Raw genomic sequence first — 11,852 nt, 5'->3', positions numbered from 1 at the left:
GCTGTATCAATTTACATTCCCACCAACAGTGCAAGAGGGTTCCCTTTTCTCCACACCCTCCCCAGCATTTATTGTTTGTAGATTTTTTGATGATGACCATTCTGACTGGTGTGAGGTGATATCTCATTGTAGTTTTGATTTGCATTTCTCTAATGATTAGTGATGTTGAGCATCCTTTCATGTGTTTGTTGGCAATCTGTATATCTTCTTTGGAGAAACGTCTATTTAGGTCTTCTGCCCATTTTTGGATTGGGTTGTTTGTGTTTTGATACTGAGCTGCATGAGCTGCTTGTATATTTTGGAGATTAATTCTTTGTCAGTTGCTTCATTTGCAAATATTTTCTTCCATTCTGAGGGTTGTCTTCTCGTCTTGTTTATGGTTTCCTTTGCTATGCAAAAGCTTTTAAGTTTCATTAGGTCCCATTTGTTTATTTTTGTTTATATTTTCATTACTCTAGGAGGTGTGTCAATAAAAGATCTCCCCACCAGTGTTCATTGCAGCACTGTTTACAATAGCCAGGTCATGGAAGCAACCCAAATGTCCATCGACACATGAATGGATAAAGAAGATGTGGTACATATATACAGTGGAATATTACTCAGCTATAAAAAGGAATGAAATTGGGTCATTTGTAGAGATATGGATGGACCTAGAGTCTGTCATACAAAGTGAAGCGAGTCAGAAAGAGAAAAACAAATATTGTATATTAACGCATGTATGTGGAATCTAGAAAAATAGTACAGACGAACCTATTTCCAGGGCGGGAATAGGGATGCAGATGTAGAGAACGGAAGTGTGGACATGGGGAAAGGGGAGGGTGGGATGAATTGGGAGATTAGATTTGACATAAATACACTACCATGTGTAAAACAGATAGCTAGTGGGAACATGCGGTATAGAACAGAGAGCTCAGCTTGGTGCTCTGTGATGACCTAGATGGGCAGGATGGGAGGGAGGTCCAAGAGGGAGGGGATATATGTATGCATACAGCTGATTCACTTCCTTGTACAGCAGAAACTAATACAACATTGTAAAGCAGCTGTACTCGAATAAAAAAAGTTTTGTCCATTTTGTTGTCTGTCCATGCGTGACCCCAAAACTGATAGGTCCCTAAAGACAGACTGAGGAGTGTCTGTAGTGGCCCCAGAACCTGACCCGAGCCATCTGATTTATGCACAACATCCGGGTTACTTCTGTTAGGTTGTTAGATGCCAATTTCAGGTGAGTACTGATCAGCTGTTGCCTCACAGTGTGCCAGCAAGTGATGGTGAAACTAGATCCCAGGCCAGATTCTGTAGCACATGGCAGGTATTTAATAGTTTACTAGCAGTCAGGCATAAAACATCTTACAGCCTGTCATGTAAGCTTAATGAAGTTCCAGCCCTGTCTCTCTAGCTGGGCCAGTTACATCTTGCATAAAAAGTTTCACATCTTGTGTCAGTTTATTCAAGGTGGTTGTGACTACTCCAGGAGCAGGGTTTTGTTTCTCCTAGCAGCATTGTGAGCTACCCTCCAACCCATTGGCTGGACACAGTGCTATTTTATGCCTCAGGCGCTACCCCAAGGGTCTTGCTAGAAAAAGTCTTTGACCTTGTTTATGCTGCAGTGAAGAGTACCTCTGAGTTAATCTGTTCAAACTCCATCATATCTTAATAGTGCTAGGTATTCAGTAAGAGCCCTTTTCTAACCTCAGTTTTTCTAAGAATCTACTATTGGACACATTATTGTCAGTAACGTAATGTTGATCAGTGATGAAATCTATTAATAGAAGAGCTGGGGGTAGCTGTCTGCATTAAGGTTTTCTTCACTATAATGCTAACTGCACCCCGAGGATTCCTTACTCTCCAACACACCTGTGTATCTGAAGTATTCTAGACTGAATTCCAGGCACCGTAACACTGGGATACTAATCTATTTAGTCATAAACTGTCAGATAAAAAACTTGGAGAATTTGGCCTTTGCAGTTAGCAAAGTAGATGATGTACATGCTGCATCCAACAAACTAGGTACCCATTTTGGTTTCAGATATGCTTGAAACATTTTTAAAATTGGCCATGAACTTGGCCATAAAGGAAAACTCAACAGATTGCGTGAAATAAGGCATTGTTTGCTGATCCTAATAGAATTAAAAACTATAAAAAGCAGCCCACAAAGGCCACATTGAAGAATTTTTAAACACATGCAAATGATTCATGGCATAGGAAATAAAACTAGATGACAGAAGATTTAGGACTGGTTTCTTCTAAAGTGCTAACTGGACACACGGTTGTGGCCAAAGGAACACCCGGAGGGAAATTTCATCCATTTCACAGATATTTTGAGGGCCTACTTTGCCAGGTATTGAAGTACTGTTGATACAGTAGTGAACAAAGTAGGTAAAATGCCTCTGTTCTCAGCTTACATTTCTATTTGAGGAGAGCCGTAAATGAATGAATAAATAAATACCAATTACGATGTCTGAGAAGGTGATAAGCGTCATGGAGAAGGAAAAACCAGGCTAAAGGGGCTTTGGTATGGAGAAGGACAAACCAGGCTAAAGGGGCTTTGGTATGCGGTGTTGGAAGGGCTGTGCAACCAGACAGAGCAGTCAGGGAAGGGCTCACTGAGAAGGGTAAGATCTGGAAGAGAGCAGGCAGCCGGCTGCTGTGGATATCAGGCCAGGGGGCAGTCCGTGCAAAGGTCCTGAGGTAGGACGGTGTCTGGTAAGTTGGAGGGAGAGAAAAGAAATGGGGAAATCCGGTGATGTGTTGCCTTGAGGTCATTGTAGATTTTGGGTTTTACTCCGAGTGACTGGAAAGCCATTGGATCAGAGGAATCACATGATCTATTGATAGTTTACATTCTGCAGGACTTAACTCTGTCTGTTGTGGTTGAGACTGAACTGAAAGAGCCAAGGATTGAACCATTGAAATCACTTAGAGGGTTGACATAATACAAAGGGTCAGGTCATCAAATCAGACTCACGAGAGTCAGAAATCTTAACCTTCTCCCGCTTTACTAATGTCAAGGATGCAGGTAAATGCAGGACACGTGGAGAAGGGAGAAACCTAGGACTGCCTCCACCAGTCCCTAGAATCTTCCTGCTGCGTTAGGCCCTTGCAGACCGAGATTATCATAAAACGCATACATTGCAAATAGGGCATCACTTACACAAAAGGGACTATTTAGGTCATGGAATATCTCTTTTATATGCCCAAAATTACACAGCTAATGCAACACTTTCTGGAACGCCCAGCCCTATAAATCTATGCATCCTAGGTTTATCTAGGGGAGCACTGTAGACAAACCAAGGACATCCCACCAAAAGTATTCAGTAATTATATTAACTGTAATTGTATTAACAATCCAAATAAAAGCAAGATTATTAAGCAAACCAACCCATATGTTATTTCGAAGAGATAGACTTTAAGTTGGAAGGTTTGGAAAAGAATACCATGCAAACAAAAGAAAAGCAAGTGTAGTTAAATTCATATAAAAAGGAGGCTTAAAGCAAGAAATATCACAAGAGATATTTTCATGGTGATTAGAGTCAATTGATGAGAAAGACATGAAAATCCTAAATATGCATGCACTCAATAAAAAAGCTGCAAAATATATAAAGCAACAATTGTCAGAACTAAAAGGAGGAAAAGCCAAATCCAAAATCACATTTGGAAAGTTATACCATAGAACAAGCAAACGAGAGTAAGCATTTAAAAGATTTTTAACAACACAATAGGATCTAATTGACATATATAAAACACTAACACCAACAACTTCAGAATAGAACTTGTCTTCTAGTTTACATTGAATATTTACCAGAATAAACCAACTTTTAAAGAGATAGAAACTGTACAATAGGTTTTCTGAGAATTAAACTAAAAGTCAATAACTAAATGAAGCTAGAATAACCTCCAAATATTTGGAAAATAAGCAACACAAAGTAACCTATGAGTCAAGAAAAATCACAAGGAAATTAGAAAATATTTTGATGAAGATGAAAAAAGACTCCAAAATTTGTAGTATGCAGCTAAATCAGTGCTTTGGGGGAGCTTTGTGCATCTAAATTCTTATAAAATTAAAAAAGCTCAGAAGTCAGTGATCTACGCTTTAATACTAGGAAGTTAGAAAAGGATCAGTACGTTAACTACCAAGAATATGAAAGGAGGTAGTAAAGATAAAAGGAAATGAAATAGAAAAAACAATGTATAATAGAGAAAACCAGCAAAGCAAAAATTGTTTAAGATTTTTTCCATCTTTATTGAGGTATAATTAACAAAATTGTATAGAATTATAATGTACAACGTGATGATTTGATCTATGCATACTTTGTGAAATGATGACCACATCAGGTTAATTATCACATTCATTACCTCACATAGTTATCGTATTTGAGTGTGTGTGATGAGAATGCTTTTAAGATCTACTCTCAGCACATTTCAAGTATATAATACTGTATTATTAACTATGGTGACCATGCTGTACATTAGATTCCCAGATCTTATTCATCTTTTTGTGTGTGTGTGTGTGTGTGTGTGTGTGTGGTATACGGGCCTCTCACCGTTGTGGCCTCTCCCGCTGCGGAGCACAGGCTCCAGATGCGCAGGCTCAGCGGCCATGGCACACGGGCCCAGCCGCTCCGCGGCATGTGGGATCTTCCCAGAGCGGGGCACGAACCCGTGTCCCCTGCATCGGCAGGCGGACTCTCAACCACTGCACCACCAGGGAAGCTCCAGATCTTATTCATCTTATAACCAAAGGCTTGTACCCTTTGACTGGCATCTCCCCATTTCCCCGGCCTCCAGCCTGGGGTAACCACCATTCTACTATTTCTATGACTTTGTTCTTTTTAGATTCCACATATAAGTGAGACTGTACAATATTTGCCGTTCTCTGGCTTATTTCACTTAGCATAAATGTCCTCTGTGTTCATTCATGTTGCAAACGGCAGGATTGCTTTCTCGGCTGAGTAATATTCCATTGTGTATATTGTTACAGATAAACTGAGGCATATTAAACATTTTAAGATTTTATTTGAGCAAAAATCAGTTCAAACCAGGCAGCACCAAACAGGAAACTTTAGGAGTGCTCCACCTATGGAAACTAGGGAAAGACTAATGAGGAAGATGAGGAAGCAAAGCAAGGGAATTGTTTGGCTATGGCTTAAGCAGGTACGTTATTTGGGAAATCCTATTTGGCTGTTTCTGATTTGGCTGTCTGCCCTTAGGTTGTGATTTCTTAACCTTGAGGCACTACAGGCTTAGGTTTTGGTGGCTTACATAGGCTGCCAAGGCATTAAAGCCACCTCAGGGCTTCCCTGGTGGCGCAGTGGTTGCGAATCTTCCTGCCAATGCAGGAGACACGGGTTCGAGCCCTGGTCCAGGAAGATCCCACATGCCGCGGAGCAACGAAGCCTGTGCGCCACAACTACTGAGCCTGAGCGTCTGGAGCCTGTGCTCTGCAACAAGAGAGGCCGCGATAGTGAGAGGCCTGCGTACCGCGATGAAGAGTGGCCCCCGCTCGCCACAACTAGAGAAAGCCCTCGCACAGAAACGAAGACCCAACACAGCCAAAAATAAATAAACAAAAATATTGTTAAGTGTTAAAAAAAAAAAAAAAAGCCACCTCAGCCTACTGACCTCCTTGTTTAGTTAATGTAACGATATATACCACATCATCTTTATGCATTCATCTGTCGACGGACACTGAGGTTGTTTCCATACCTTGGCTATTGTGAATAAAGCTGTAACAAATATGGGAGTGCAGATATCTCTTTGAGATCCTGATTTCATTTCCTTTGGATGTATATCAAGAAGTGGAATTACTGAATCATATGGTAGTTCTATTTTTAAGTTTTTGAGGAACCTCCATAGTGGCCATGCCAATTTACATTCCCACCTAAAGGGCACAAGTGTCCCCTTTTCTCCACATTCTCACCAGTACTTATTATCTCTTATCTTTTTGATAAAAGCCATCCTAGCCGGTGTGAGATAATAGCTCATTGTGGTTTTGATTTGCATTTCCCGATGGTTAGTGATATTGAACACCTTTCCATGTACCTGTTGACTATTTGTGTCTTCTTTGGAAAAATGTCTGTTGTCTTTTGCAATTTTTTTTTTTACTACTGAGTTATATGTTTTATATATATATATATATGAATGATATTATTAAGCCCTTATCAGATACATTATTTATAAATATTTTCTCCCATTCCATAGGCTGCTTTTTCATTTTGTTGATGGTTCCCTTTGCTGTGCAGAAGCTTTTTAGTTTGATGTAGTCCCATTTATTTATTTTTGCTTATGTTGCCTCTGCTTTTGGTTTCATAACAAAAAATAATTGCCAACCAATGTCAAGGATCTTTTATCCTATGTTTTCTTCTAGGAGTTTTATGATTTCAGGTCTTACATTTAAGTTTTTAATTCATTTTGAGTTAATTTTTGTAAGTGGTATAAGATAGGGAACCAGTTTCTTTCTTTTGCATGTGAATATCCAGTTTTCCCAGCACCATTTATTGAAGAGACTGTCCTTTTGCCATTGTGTGTTCTTTGTGCCTTTGTCAAAGATTAGTTGACTGGGTATGTGTGGGTTTATTTCTGGGATCTAGATTCTGTTCCATTGATCTGTGTGTCTGTTTTTATGCCAGTAACATACTATTTCGATTACTGCAGCTTTGTAATATAGCTTGAAATCAGGGTGTGTGATGTCTCCAGTTTTGTTCCTCTTTCTCAAGATTGCTTTGGCTATTTGGGATATCTTGTGGCTTCATACAAATTTTAGGATTGCTTTTTCAATTTCTGTGAAAAGTGCCAATGGAATTTTGGTAGCAATTTCACTGAATCTATAGATCACTATAGATAGTAGGACATTTAATAGTGTTATTTTTTTCCAATCCATGAACATGGACTATCTTCCCATTTATTTGTGTCTTCCTCAATTTCTTTCATCTATGTCTTATAGTTTTGCAAAATTCAACATCTTTTTATGATAAAAACTCTCAACAAATTGGGTACAGAAGGAACGTACCTAAACATAATAAGAAAATACCTGCACATTTGATGTCAGGAGTATTGTGAGTGAAAACAGTTTGGTTACCAAGAGCCTGAATTAAGAGATTTATGAACAAGCTATGATCACTTAGGAAAAAATAAAGGATATTGTATTTCTGTACATCCAGATTGTTACTATAAATTTAAAACTTGCTACATGAAAAATAAACAGTTACCTTAAGTAAGTTGAAGTAAGTCTTAAACCTGGACTTTCTGATCAAACTTTAGTGTGTCTTTCTGATCTCCCACTGCTCCCAAGTGCCTAAACTGTTATACCTTGGCTTTAAAATCCCTATGGCAATAAGACGATTTCCAATAACCTGGGTCTTCTAAAGTGTGTTGCTTTTTTGCCTATTCAGGACTGTTTCTTCACTCTGTGGATTTTTTTCACTGGACATGACTTGGCTTTATTTGAATTTTCCTAAAATGTTATCACCGAGTGGGTTGTACTTCAATTTCATCTTTAATCAGTCAGATTAATAAAATACTGGAAAGAATATCCACATTAATAAATTTAAGCTTTAAGTTCTTTAATCACAGCACTAATTATACTTTAAAGTTATCTCAACTGGATTTGTATTTTGCCATGATTGGGGACTTAAATTTTTATCCATTTATTTATTTTCTTTTAATTGAAGTGCTTAGCTCATTCTGGTTTACACAGAGATTTCCATGATTTTCTTTTTTCATATTTGGTGATGGAAAGTTTCATTCAGCTTCAGTATGTGCTTGAGGGGCATTGTGGTGGGGATGGGGGGAAAGTTCATAGTCTGGAATCAGAAACTTAAGAGCTGCAGCTCCTTGGAGAGACAGAGAGCACAGTAGTTAATAGCATAAATACATGTTTGAAACAGACACATGTTTGAAACTCAGCTCTCATGCATGGTTGATGGCTTTGAACAGGTTATTTAACCTCTCGTTGCCTCAGTCTGTTAAATGAGGATTATGAGCTAATTTATATAAAGAACTTAGAATAGCTCCTGGCATTCAGTGAGTCCTTTATAAGTGGAACTGCTATTAATGATAACAACTTCAGATTTTTGTTTTTGTTTTTGTTTTCTCTGTGATATGTATTTCCATTTTTTTCTATAAAATACCGAGATATAAACTACGATAATTTCTGGTCCTGTAAGATTCTCAGTTTATTTTGCTTCTGAGGTATTAGTGATAAATATTTAATGGTTCAAACATGAAAGTAAGCATTCATGAATATGGACAATTTCAAATAGCTCTACACAGACCCAGAGCTGCCTGAATTACAATTTTTGGTGAGATGAATGAATGCCCTGCATCCCATGCAGACTGCCATGTAGAATGTCCCATGTGACAAGGTCTGGTCAGTTCTGGTTTCCCTCCTGCTCTGTGAGCCACAAAGATTAGTCACTCAGGTGATGCAGTTTACCAAATGTGTGCGGACATACACGTCAAGGTGGCTTATTTTCATCAAAGTTGAAAACTGAGATAATTTAAATACTTTTGCAATATTTGAATGGATATGATACATTTTCCCACTCAGGAAGGAACATTTTTTTTAACATCTTTATTGGAGTATAATTGCTTTACAATGGTGTGTTAGCTTCTGCTTTATAACTAAGCGAATCAGCTATACATATACATATATCCCCATATCCCCTCCCTCTTGCGTCTCCCTCCCACCCTCCCTATCCCACCCCTCTAGGTGGTCACAAAGCACCGAGCTGATCTCCCTGTGCTATGCGGCTGCTTCCCACTAGCTATCTATTTTACGTTTGGTAGTGTATATATGTCCATGCCACTCTCTCACTTTGTCCCAGCTTACCCTTCCCCCTCCCCGTATCCTCAAGTTAAACACTATTAAAAGCAGAGTTACTCACAGTGTTGTTAAATCAATTCTTCCAGGCTTTCATCTATGCTTTGTTTAATGCTAACATTTTTCTTTTTAAATGAGGTTGATTGACATTTCATGGAGATCCAAATAGCGCTTTTGACATCCATTAAATTTTCATGACCTGAGGTTCAGCTGTGTTTTTTTAGGTTAGGACAACTTTTACTTTTAGAAGTATTCTTTTAGGTTAAGAATATTAGACTAGAGTTGGCTGAAGTATGTTGAATGCATTTTACTGTCTGATCAGTCTCTCTTCAGCATTTATTACGTTCAGTGGACATGTGTGCACAACCCACCATTGTAAACAGTGGGTGGTATGATCCGAGAAGAAGCCCAGTTCAGAACCTAGGGTTCCTTGGTCTGCCCACTTCTGCCATGTGTCTCATACCAGGGTTAACAGAGTTTATCCACCCCTGTGTGTCAACCCTGTGGGCCTCACGGAGTCATCACTGAGATTCTGTGAGATACGTGTTGTTATTCTTAGTCTGCAAATGAGAAGGTTTGGCTAAGAAGATTTAACTGCTCCATAAACTCACACAACCTTATTTTTCTTCTAAATGAGTGTCTTGGTTATTCTCAGGTCTTTGTTATTCTTTGTAAGTTTTAGAATCAGCTTTTCAAGTTCATCAAAACATCCTGATGAGACTTTTAAGTTGGAATTGCCTTGAACACATTTTGGTAGGACTGAAATCTCTGCCATATTGTTGCTTGCTATCATGAAGATGATTCTGCTCTCCATTTGATTAAATCTTTTGTAATGTCCTTCAGTAAAGCTTTGTAATTTTTTTCACACAGCGTTTATACATCTTTTGTTCATTTTATTCTTAGGAACACTGGATATTCTGTGATTCTTAAATTACTTTTTAAAAACTTTAAATGACTTTCTAGAATTTGAAAAAAAACTAGTTTGAAAGTAGGATATAGATAATATTAATCATAGGAATTTAGTAGATTTATCAAATAATATTAAATAGCTTTACTAAACCACACAATAATAATGTTATTGTGGAATTAATTCTGATCGGCTTAGAAAAATTAAACTCCAGGCTTTATTCTGATTTTGCCGCTTTTCTCACTAACATCTTTCTGTTCCAGAGCCCCACGCAGGACACCACATTACATTTAGTGTTCTTATCTCCTCGGTCTCCTCCAGCCTGTGACAGTGTTTCAGCCTTTCATTGTTTTTCATGACACTGAAGTTTCGAAAAGCACTTGTCAGGTATTTTGTAGGAGGTCCCTTGTTTGGGGTTTGCCTGATAGTTACTTATGGTTACACTGGGATCATAGTTTTTAGAGAATACACCCGAGGTGAGATGGCACCTTATTTCTGGGAGCACGTGGTATAACATGATTAATCACTGGTGAGGTAACCCTGTCACTTGGTTAAGGTGGAACCTGCTGGCTTTCTCCACTGGGAAGTTCCTATTTTTCCTTTTCGAAATGAGTCACTAAGTCCAGCCCATATTAAAAGGGAGGGAAATTAAGCTTGACCTCCTGGAGGAGTATCTATATATATTATTTTTATGCTTTGTAAGGAAATTTTTCCCTTCTCCAAGTTATGTATTTTATTTTATCATCTGTTTCTATCAGATCGACTCATGGGTATTTATTTAAATACTATGGGTTATAATATTATGGGGCTTTTTGCTCAAATTGTTCATCTTTGACTACTGCAAGGTCTTTCAGGTTGACTCTTGTGTCCCTGCAATATGCCCCTTTGTTTTATTTTCTAAGTACTTCCTTATTTTCTGGTACTCTGAGATGTTCCAGGATCATCTTGTATTCTCCCTGCCCCAGTGTTACAATCAAACATTTTCCCAAAGAGCCCTGATTCCTTCTATTAGAGAACCCCTGATGACCACTGATCTCTTTTCTATCTCTCTAATTTTGCCTTTTCCAGACTGTGACTTGATTAGAATTATACAACAGGCTGCTTTTTGGGTGGGTCTTCCTTCATTTAGCAAAATGTCTCTAAGATTCATCCATGTGATTGTGTGAATTGACATCTAGTTCCTTTTTATTGCTAAGTAATATTTTGTTGCACGGATATACAAAAGCTTATTCATTCACCGATTGAAAGAAATCTTCTACACAAACGTAAGTTTTCAATTCACTTGGATAAGTATGTGGGAGTGGGATTTCTGGGTCAGATGCTAAGTTTTCTTTTATTTTCCTTTAAAAAAATAATTTCTAAGAAATTGCCAAGCTGTCTTCCAAAGCACCTGTCTTGTTTTGCATTTCCCACCAGTGATGGCTGAGAGCTCGTGCACTTACTTTGAGAGTAAATTAGTAGGAGCTCAGCCTTGTTAGAGCTTCAGGACTGTCCCGTCTGCGGTCTCCGTGGCGTCATGTGTTACTGCATTCAAACAGGAGAGTCAAAGTTTCAAAGGATGGCATGGAGATGATAGAAACAAAGAGACAGAACCTGAGTTACTTGAATTTTGTTATTCTGTATGACCACTTGAAGTTTTTCTTCATGGTGACTTTTTTTAACATTGGAAAACACTTACTTGCTTCAGTCTTCCTTTATAGGTGAAAAATGCTTTGAAATATAGGTGTAGCCGTGATCATATGATGTGCTCATTAAGAAGCTCTGCGTGGACTACAGACCAACGCTGGGACATCCACTTCAACCTCTGAAGTGCGTTGCCGTCTGAAAATTAACGTGGACACAACAGGTGCTTCTCAGATTTTCTTCCCTACTGTATGTGATTTTTTTTTTCCTGAGCCATCTTCTTTTCTGGTGTAAACTTTTAAATCAAGTAAATCAGATATAAAAATATTTATAAACAGCCAGAATCAACCTTAAAAATGATATAGTGAAACCCACACTTTAAAACTGTTCCTTGAAGATCAGCACACAGAAACTGGAGAAAACCATTAACCAAGCAACAATAAAACTTAAGTAAATGGACATTTGTACAGAAAAAAAATCCAATTTAAGGCAGAACATCAGGAG

The sequence above is a fragment of the Phocoena sinus genome, chromosome 3, assembly GCF_008692025.1.
Source record: "Phocoena sinus isolate mPhoSin1 chromosome 3, mPhoSin1.pri, whole genome shotgun sequence".
NCBI classification, from domain to species: domain Eukaryota; kingdom Metazoa; phylum Chordata; class Mammalia; order Artiodactyla; family Phocoenidae; genus Phocoena; species Phocoena sinus.
This window is presented reverse-complemented; position numbering follows the sequence as displayed.